Source organism: Balaenoptera acutorostrata, chromosome 8 (genome assembly GCF_949987535.1).
Source record: "Balaenoptera acutorostrata chromosome 8, mBalAcu1.1, whole genome shotgun sequence".
Classification (NCBI taxonomy): domain Eukaryota; kingdom Metazoa; phylum Chordata; class Mammalia; order Artiodactyla; family Balaenopteridae; genus Balaenoptera; species Balaenoptera acutorostrata.
The window spans coordinates 34990103-34999639 of NC_080071.1; positions in this window are offsets into that span (position 1 = coordinate 34990103).

Below are 9537 nucleotides of genomic sequence, written 5' to 3' on the forward strand. Positions count from 1 at the left end.
GTAAAACATGTTTAATCATCTGCCCTGTATTCTGGAATTGCTCATAGTGTTTGAAAGAATGCTGATTGATTAAAGAGTCCAGTTATCGCAGAAACCACTGGAGTTTTGTTATCTAATCTCTATCATAATTCATGAATAAAGATTTAGGAAGTCTTAAAAGAAAATTTTACATGCTGTTTTCTCAGAGGCAACATGAAAAGGCATATGCTAACCTAAAAAAGCAAATATATTATTAATGTATTAGCTAGGATGCTTTTAGCCGCAAGTAATAGCGATTCTGATGCAATGGAAATTTGTCCTATGTAACAGAAAGTCCAGAGAGGAAGAACTTCAAGATTGATAGATTCTGTAGCTCAACACTATTTTCAGGGATCCTGGTTCTTTATGTATCACAGCTCTGTCGTCTCTGGGCATCCTCTGGATTCATCGTCAGGCTAAGAGCAAAAAGACTGCTGTGGCAGTTCTAGGCAACACATCCTGAAATGACAATATTCAGAGGGGGTAAGGGGAAGAAACCATCTCTTCCTGTAACTCTTTCTTAGAAAAAAGGAAATATGCCCTAGAAACCCTCTAGCAGACTTCTTCTTCCACTGGGCAAAGTAGGGTCTCATGCCTGTACTTGAACCAAACACTGGCAGGGGAAATGGGGTTAGCCTGAGACCATTCAGCCCAACCTTGGGACTGGAGTAGAACTCAGCTTCCTCTGAGGCACCTGACTGTGAGGGCTATGGATAGGTCTCTGAGCAAAATCAGGGTTGTATAAGAAAAGGGCACCTATGTCCACTTATACTTCCTGAACCATTTTTTCAAGATAACAGCTTGAGTACAGAATGATAATTCTGAAACAAATCAGTGGCATTGGTGGTCATCTGATTGTCATAAATGTTGATACACCTAGTTCACTGGGAAAACACTGAAGAAAATTGCTCCTCTTCTGATAACACTTAATGGTGTTATATAATGAGAGCATGTGAAAATAATATTTTTATTAACCTTTACAAGATACTTAAAATTCCAGTCATGAGAAGTGAAGATTACCAAAATGTATCACAAGAGTCCCATCAATTGAACTGGAAACTGGGGAATCTTGTCCATAGGCCTAGGTCACCAAACTTATGGCTTCTCATATTAGCACCAACTCAGGATAATATTTCACCTTCATTACATTGTTGAACCTGTGTGGCTCATTTCAGAGAATATTTGTACTAGTCAGGATAGGCTAGATTATAATACAATAACAGACAACTCCAAAATGTCAGAGGGGTTACAGAATAAAATAGTTCTCTTACAGGAAGTCCCTTGGAGCTCTGCTAGCTGTCCATGAGTTGGCTTGGCACTTGCAGGCTGCACTGGTCTCTAAATCCTTCTATATCAAAGTATTTCCCCCCACGAAGTGACATTTCATCGGCCAAGTGAAGTTACATGGCCACATCAAACTTCAAGGGGCAGGGGATCCTTGTACCCAGCAGTAGAGGAGAATTAGATATTAATAAATGGTGATAATGCCTGACACAATATTCATAATAGATTCACAAATAGATTCTATGAAGCACATTCTTTCTAAATCAATTTGCTATTGTCAGTATATGAAATACTGCAATCAAGGCTGCCCTTCTTTCTAAAACGATTCTTATAAAGAAGTCATGACTAATGTTACTTTGGTGGTGCCTACTTATCCCATGGCCCCTTCCTTCTAAGAAAAATCCATCCCCCTCACCCAACTGAGGGGGCAGGCCTAGACCTTCCTATTTATAGCGCATGAATTTTAGCCTCAGCAGATTGTTCTAGGGTTGGGTGAAAGCCCAATCCAAGCTGGGCTATCAAGATTCTCTTTCTTTTGAGAAGCTGGACTTAGGACATAGCAATAAATACTGCTTAACGGGAACATAGAATCAGGGTTATGTCAGACACTTTCTTGACAACATAGACAAAGCTCTTCAAAAGAAAGAAAAAAACAGGCAGGCAGGAAAAAAGCGTAGGTAATCAATCACCCACATGGTCCTTTAATCACAAGTTCTGACTTTCAAGTTACAGTCTAGTCCTCCTAAAACTCTGTATACTTTCTGACTTTGGACTCTGTGCAAAAGCGCTGTGTTCTACCAAGACTTCCATCTTCTGTTTAAATTGGTTTGCAATGGGTTTCTATTTCTTACAGCCAAACAACGGTTGCAATAGCCAAAACAACGAATAACTTATACTGTCCTGAAAATGATTAATGTACATTAGGGGCCCATTGGTCCAATGTTCCTCTTACCTGTAGTTTTAAATGATAGGACATTATTTCCCAGAGTGTATTCTCTGTAACAGTGATCCTCCACACTGCTCTGTGGAACAACAGATCTAGGATCAGATAAGTTTGGGAAGTGCTGCATCCTGCATCCCCCCTTGGGAGACTGTAATATACATTAGTATATTTAAGGGTCTGAGAAATTCTGCAATAAAGAGACCTGTTAAATCTCCTTAACCCAGCATTACCAAATGGGTACATGCATTTTCATATAATACACATTAAAACCTCTTGGAGCATGTGCTCTGAGGAGATCAACTCTTTGAAAGTTGTTATTAAGTAGTGATTTAGGAGGAGTACTTTTTGCTGCAGCAGAAATCTGTTGAACAATGTTCTCTTCCCTTGCTTTTTTAACAACTACCTATTGACAAAAATGATTATTTAACAAGGAAAAAAAAAAGTGAGTACCAACCTAAGGAAAGCATTGCTCCCACCAGATGTCTCACTACCAAGATGAAATTTAGAATTAATAGTCTTGTGCTTCATTTTACTCTGGATGAGAAAATGCCTTTTCACAAGGAGGGAAAGATCTTCAAAGAGTGGGATGAAACATGTAGGTTTTCTTGAGTGACCTTGGAAAATTACTGAGGAATCTCCTTCTAGAAGCTATCTTTAGGATATCCTGTCTGACAGCTGATAGGAGAACCTGTGACTAGGCCAGCCACTATTTTATATTACCTCTGTGCCTTATACAAATTAACAGGACTTAAAAGACTGCTTAACACTTTGGCTTCCTGGCCAACTGAAGCAATAACAGCTCATGTTGGTGCTCCTTTAAAGTAGAGCCGGATTGCACACAATGATCTAAGAATCAAGAGGGGAAGTAGCCCTGTATTCACAGTCATCTTCAAGATCAAATGATTTTTTTTCTGCTTCCAGTTGTCCTAAGAGGTTTTTAGGTAGAGAATGAAGATAGTTATTAAACTCTTATTGTGTGCCAGATACTGTCCTAGCCACTTTATATTTGGGACCTAATTTACTAACTCTATAGGTAAGTGTTACTTTTGTAGCTAAAGACACCAAATCCATAAAAGTTTAGACAATTTTATTACAGTCTCTTTGTTAGGCAATAACCTAACTATTAGGCAAGAAAAAACCAATTCCATCTGATTCCAGATGCACTTTGTATTTAAACATGCTTGTCACACAGCAGCCAAATGATGTTTTACATATAGTAAATGATGCAGTCTAACAGTATAGATAAAGAAGAAAGGGGTGTGTATATGTGTGTTCGTGTGCACCCATGTCTGTGTGTGCTTTTAACTGGAGCAAAAGATTAACTCACATAGTTCATGTAAAAACAATTGACCTCAAAGGGAACTTCTGGCCAGGATTTCTTTTTTTAATCATGAATATTTCAGTTCAGTAAATAGGACTATTAACATTATTGGAAGACATATTCAGTATATCTGTAGGCTTTGATATTCAAGGACAAACAAGAGCCTGAAACATTAAGGCTTCAGTGTTTATGACATGACCAGGATTATCTAAATTGATGCAGTGATTAAAATGTTTCATCAGGAAACAGTTTATTCAGGGAATCCTGGATGAAATGCTGTAAAATCATTGGTGAACTATTAAATGATTCATATAAGTAGGAAGATGAAATCCCAGAACTGTGCTTCTTCCCATTTCATCTGTCTTTTAACTTCAGTTCTCATTACAGCTTGAAGAAGAGTTATTTTCTTTTTTTTTTTAATTTTGATATGGTCCAATTTACCTATTTTTTTCTTTTGCTGCTTCTGCAGCCTTTGTCTTTTTTTTTTTAATTAATTAATTTTTTACTTATTTTTGGCTGCGTTGGGTCTTCGTTGCTGTGCGCGGGCTTTCTCTAGTTGCGGCCAGCGGGGGCTACTCTTCCTTGCGGTGCACAGGCTTCTTATTGCAATGGCTTCTCTTGTTGCAGAGCACGGGCTCTAGGCGCGCGGGCTTCAGTAGCTGTGGCACGCAGGCTCAGTAGTTGTGGTGCACAGGCTTAGTTGCTCCAAGGCATGTGGAATCTTCCCAGACCAGGGATTGAACCCATGTCCCCTGCATTGGCAAGTGTATTCTTAACCACTGCGCCACCGGGGAAGTCTCTAGAACATAAGACTTTGAGTATATATTCTTAGAAATAGGTATTCTAAGGACAAAAAGAAAGATAAATTTTAAATTTCATCTAGTAGTCTAATTAGTGAAAAATACTTGGATCACTTTGAAACTATTTTATGGACATTATAGAGCAAATGATTATGTTAATATGTTGGGATCCAAAATGTATAAAATGAGCCCAGGATGCCTTCTACCTGAAAGCAAGGAAGTTATCAAAGACTGTTGGGATCATATCAAAATGACACAAAAGTCAATTTCCTCTAGGCTCCCTCTAGCCAAATACAGAACAATTTAAACATCCAAAAGAAAAATGATTGCAACAAATTGAAACATGTTGAATGTATAAAATCCATGCATTCATAATGATATGAAAAAGAGAAAGAAAGCTAATTAATTAATTAGCTAATTAATTACATAAATATACAAAAAATTACTGGTCACCATTACAAGTAGCTAGGGCATTGTATGCTCGCTAGGGCTGCCATAACAAAATACTACAGACTAGGTGGCTTCAACAGCAGAAATTTTTTTTCTCACAATTCTGGGAGCTAGAAATCCAAAGGTGTCAGCAAGGTTGATTTCTTCTGAGGCCTCTCTCCTTGGCTTGCAGAGGCCCACATTCTCCCAGTGTCTTCACATGGCCTTCCCTCTGTGTATATCTGTGTCTGAATTTCCTCTTCTTGTAAGGACACCAGTCTTGTTGTATTAGGGACCACCCTAATGACTACATTTTAACTTAATTGCCTTTTAAAGACATCTCCAAATACATAATGGGGCTTAGGACTTCAACATATGAATTTGAGGAACGACACGACTTAGTAACAACAGGCACCGAGTCCTTACTTTGAAAATTAAAAACTAAAGGAAAAGAGGAACTTCACTGGCAGTCCAGTGGTTAGGATTCCATGCTTCCACTGTAGGGGGTGCGGGTTTGATCCCTGGTCGGGGAACTAGGATCCTGCATGCCACACACAGTGCGGCCCAAAAACAAATTTGTTTTTAATTAAAAAATAAAGGAAAAGAATTTATCCTGCCCATCCTTTACAAAATACACTAAATTACTCTAATTGAGAAGGGAAACCCAGTTAATAAATTTAAACAGAGGGACTTCCCTGGTGGCACAGTGGTTAAGAATCCACCTGCCAATGCAGGGGACACAGGTTCGAGCCCTGGTCCGGGAAGATCCCACATGCCTCGGAGCAACTAAGCCCATGCACCACAACTCCTGAGCCCGTGTGCCAAAACTACTGAAGCCCACGTGCCTAGAGCCCGTGCTCTGCAACAAGGGAAGCCACCGCAATGAGAAGCCTGCGCACCTCAACAAAGAGTAGCCCCCGCTCGCCACAACTAGAGAAAACCCGCACAAAGCAATGAAGACCCAAAGCAGCCAAAAATTAATTAATTAATTAATTAATTTAAAAAACAAAAATTAAAAATAAATGTAAACAGAATGATTGAATTAGAAAAACACTATTTTGTGGTATAGGCTGTGCTTATCAATGGATGATTAAAACTATTAAGGAGAAAGGTTGGTAGTTCACTTTACAATGATTAAGCTGCTACCACTTGAATCTACCAATCAATGTAGCATCACTAAAGTAGAACAAACAGATGTTATATGCCTCCTGATGTGACGCAACATAATTTACGTGGCATCGCCTACGAGATATTCTTGCTAAAGAAGCTAAAACTGAATCTAATTGAACCTTTAGTCCTGACTTCCAGTTTACAGGAAATACAGTGGATGGGAGGACAAGTTGAATTACACTATGAAGAAGCAATTATCCAGATCCAGAAGGTAAGACATTCTACAAGGTAACTGACCTGATTTTGTCAACAAGTCAATGGCATGAGAAAATAAAAAAGGGAAAGACGACTGTTCTAGATTAAAAGAGACTTAGTCACAACAAAATGGAATGTGTTAACCTTGTTTTAATACTGATTTGAACAAACCAACCATAAAAAGTGTTTTTGAGATAATTAGAAAAATGTGATCATTATCAAAGAGAGATATTAATGAAGTAGTGTTAACTTTTAGGTGTGATATTATAATATGTTGTTTTAAGTCCTTATTGTTTAGATATACACAGAAGTATTTAAGGGTGAAATGATAGAGAAACGTCAGACATTTGCTTTTAGAAATACAGAAGAGAAAGGAAAGAGGAAGGAAGGGAGGGAGTGATAAATGATAGATATGGCAAAATGTTGATAATTGTTGAAACTGCTAGGCCAAAAATTCTCAAAAGTGGTCCCCAGACCAGCAGCGGTACCATCATTTGAGAATCTGTTAGAAATGCTAATTTCTTTTTTTTTTTTTTTTTAGAATTCTTTTTTTTTTTTAACATCTTTATTGGAGTATAATTGCTTTACAATGGTGTGTTAGTTTCTGCTCTATAACAAAGTGAATCAGTTATACATATACATATGTTCCCATATCTCTTCCCTCTTGCATCTCCGTCCCTCCCACTCTCCCCATCCCACTCCCCTAGGTGATCACAAAGCACCGAGCTGATCTCCCTGTGCTATGCGGCTGCTTCCCACTCGCTATCCACTTCACGTTTGGCAGTGTATATATGTCCATGCCTCAGAGTTTAGAAATGCTAATTTCTAAACTCTGAGGGTAGGGCCCAGCAATTTATAGTTTAACAAACCCTCCAGTTGATTCTGATGCAACTAAAGTTTGAGAACCACTGTGCTAGACAAAAGGAGGTCTGAGAATTTTAAGTGTTGAATATTTTTCAGTATGTTTGAAAACTGTCATTATAAAAACAAAAAAAAGTTTAAAAAAACCCACCAGCATTTGTGGTATATGCAAGAGTCTGAAGGAGAATAAATTGTAACTACCTCCAGGGGTTTGTCATAGCATAAATAACCCTAAGAAGTGAATTACAGGGCATGTGAATTATCTCTCAATAAAGCTGTTTGAAAGAGAAAGTAAGTTAGTGTGTTTTTCTGTGGATCTCCTTGAAGGTGCCTTTCTAAGGCTTGATTTTTTTTTTTTTTTCTTTCTACGACAGACAGGCTTCCCTTTCATTCTCGCTTTTAATAAGCATTTATTGAATCTAATGCTGTGCCCGGTACTCTGCTGAGGGATGGGAAGATAAAGATGGATAAAATGCAGTTGCTTTCCTCAGTGGTTCCATAGCATAATGGGCAAAAGAGACAAAGGAATCACAGTGTAATCAGTGAGGGTTAAACTGGGGGTGAGTAAATGCAGTGTGGCACCAAGACCGACAATGATGGAGGGCTTACTGGAGTAGGGGACACTTGTGCTGAATTGTAAAGGCTGAGTTGAGATTAATGAGATGGGGAGCAAGTCTCAGAGACACGCAAGAATACCACTCACTCACAGTCACAATAAAGAGCTGCCAGTGGCTAGGGCAGAGCAAGGGGTTCATGGCGGCAGTGGACAGAGACAAGACCCTAAAGGAACCAGCCTGCCAGACTTTTCACCACTGTTGTCTCCATCAATATTTCTGTGAATGTACGCAAAATGTGGTAAAATCCCTAGCAACTGGAAAATAATCCCAAGAGCCAGACTATGAAATTGTGAAAGTCTAGAGCAATCAAATAAAAGGAAAAATTTGGCCTAAAACCATTGCTCACATTTGTATAGAGCTATACTGCTAAAAAGAATGCTAAGAGACTCCTTTGTATAGAATTGTTAGCTAAGTATAACTACCTAATCATTTGTGAATAAATTGAAATGAGCTATCTTGGGAAAGAATAGAAATGTCACTATTCTTTAACCACAGATTCCATCTTAGATATGGGGCTTTGAAGCAGGTATTTCAAGCTCTTTGAAGATTTTTTAGTGTTATTGTTCTAATCCACATTATTTTTTTAAGTCAAAATCTCAGGAATGTTGTGCCTATCAAATATAACTATCTTCTGTTGCATTTTCTATATATGCCACAAATATTAACTCTAAAGAAAGTGAAGTGTAATGAATAGATTTTTGACCGCATTAAACCAATCGAAGAATTCCATAAGTAGCAAAATGAAAGATTTTTCCATAGAAATATAATTAAAATTTATTATCAATATAAGCAAGGAACAGGGCTTCCCTGGTGGCGCAGTGGTTGAGAGTCTGCCTGCTAATGCAGGGCACACGGGTTCGAGCCCTGGTCTGGGAGGATCCCACGTGCCACGGAGCGACTGGGCCCGTGAGCCACGGCTCCTGAGCCTGCGCGTCTGGAGCCTGTGCTCCGCAACAAGAGGGGCCGCGATAATGAGAGGCCCGCGCACCGCGATGAAGAGTGGCCCCCACTTGCCGCAGCTAGAGAGGGCCCTCGCACAGAAACGAAGACCCAACACAGCCATAAATAAATAAATAAAAATAATTTAAAAAAAAATATATATATATATATAAGCAAGGAACATATCTCCCTGTTATTTGAATAGTACGTGCTAAAAGAGGAAATTAAGTTCAATAAAAGTCTATTAATTGAGACTATGATAAAGCAAAGATTTGGCTTTCTATGCATTAGCATGGTATATAAAATAAGAATTTGCCAGGACTTAATATAAACAAGGTTTACAGAGTAATATTGTTTAAAATCACCAATCATATTTTTCTCTATGTTAAACCTGAGGTTTGCCCATTAATTATAAAATATTGTTGAGTGTCACAGCATACTAAAAAGAATACAGGCTTTGGAGCCAGATAACCTAGACCTGAATTCTGGTACTACCGCTTACTAGCTATGTCATTTGGACCATCTTATTTGTCTCAGCCTCAGTTTCCTGATCCTACCACCATCTTCCTCACAAAGGTTTTATGAGGTCTAACGAAAATGGTGTGTACAGCAGCAAGCAGGTTACCTGGCACAAGATGAAAGCATTCTACAGATATTATTAGTTCCCTTCAACTATAGTCTTCTGTACAAACAAAACTTAGTGGCTTAACACAAATATTTAGTATTTCTCACATTTCTGTGGGTTATCTGGGTAGTTCTGCTTTGGGTGGAATTGCTAGGCTAGGCACTGGGATTGCTGGAAGATCCAAAATGGCCTCACTCATATGGTTGACATTTGGTATTAGTCAGCCAGGGCTGTTGCTTAGGCCACCTCAGTCCTTCTCTACATGGCCTTTCTCTGTCACTCAGGCATCTCACAGCATGGCGGCTGGGTTCAAAGAGGGAGCATTTCAGTAGCAA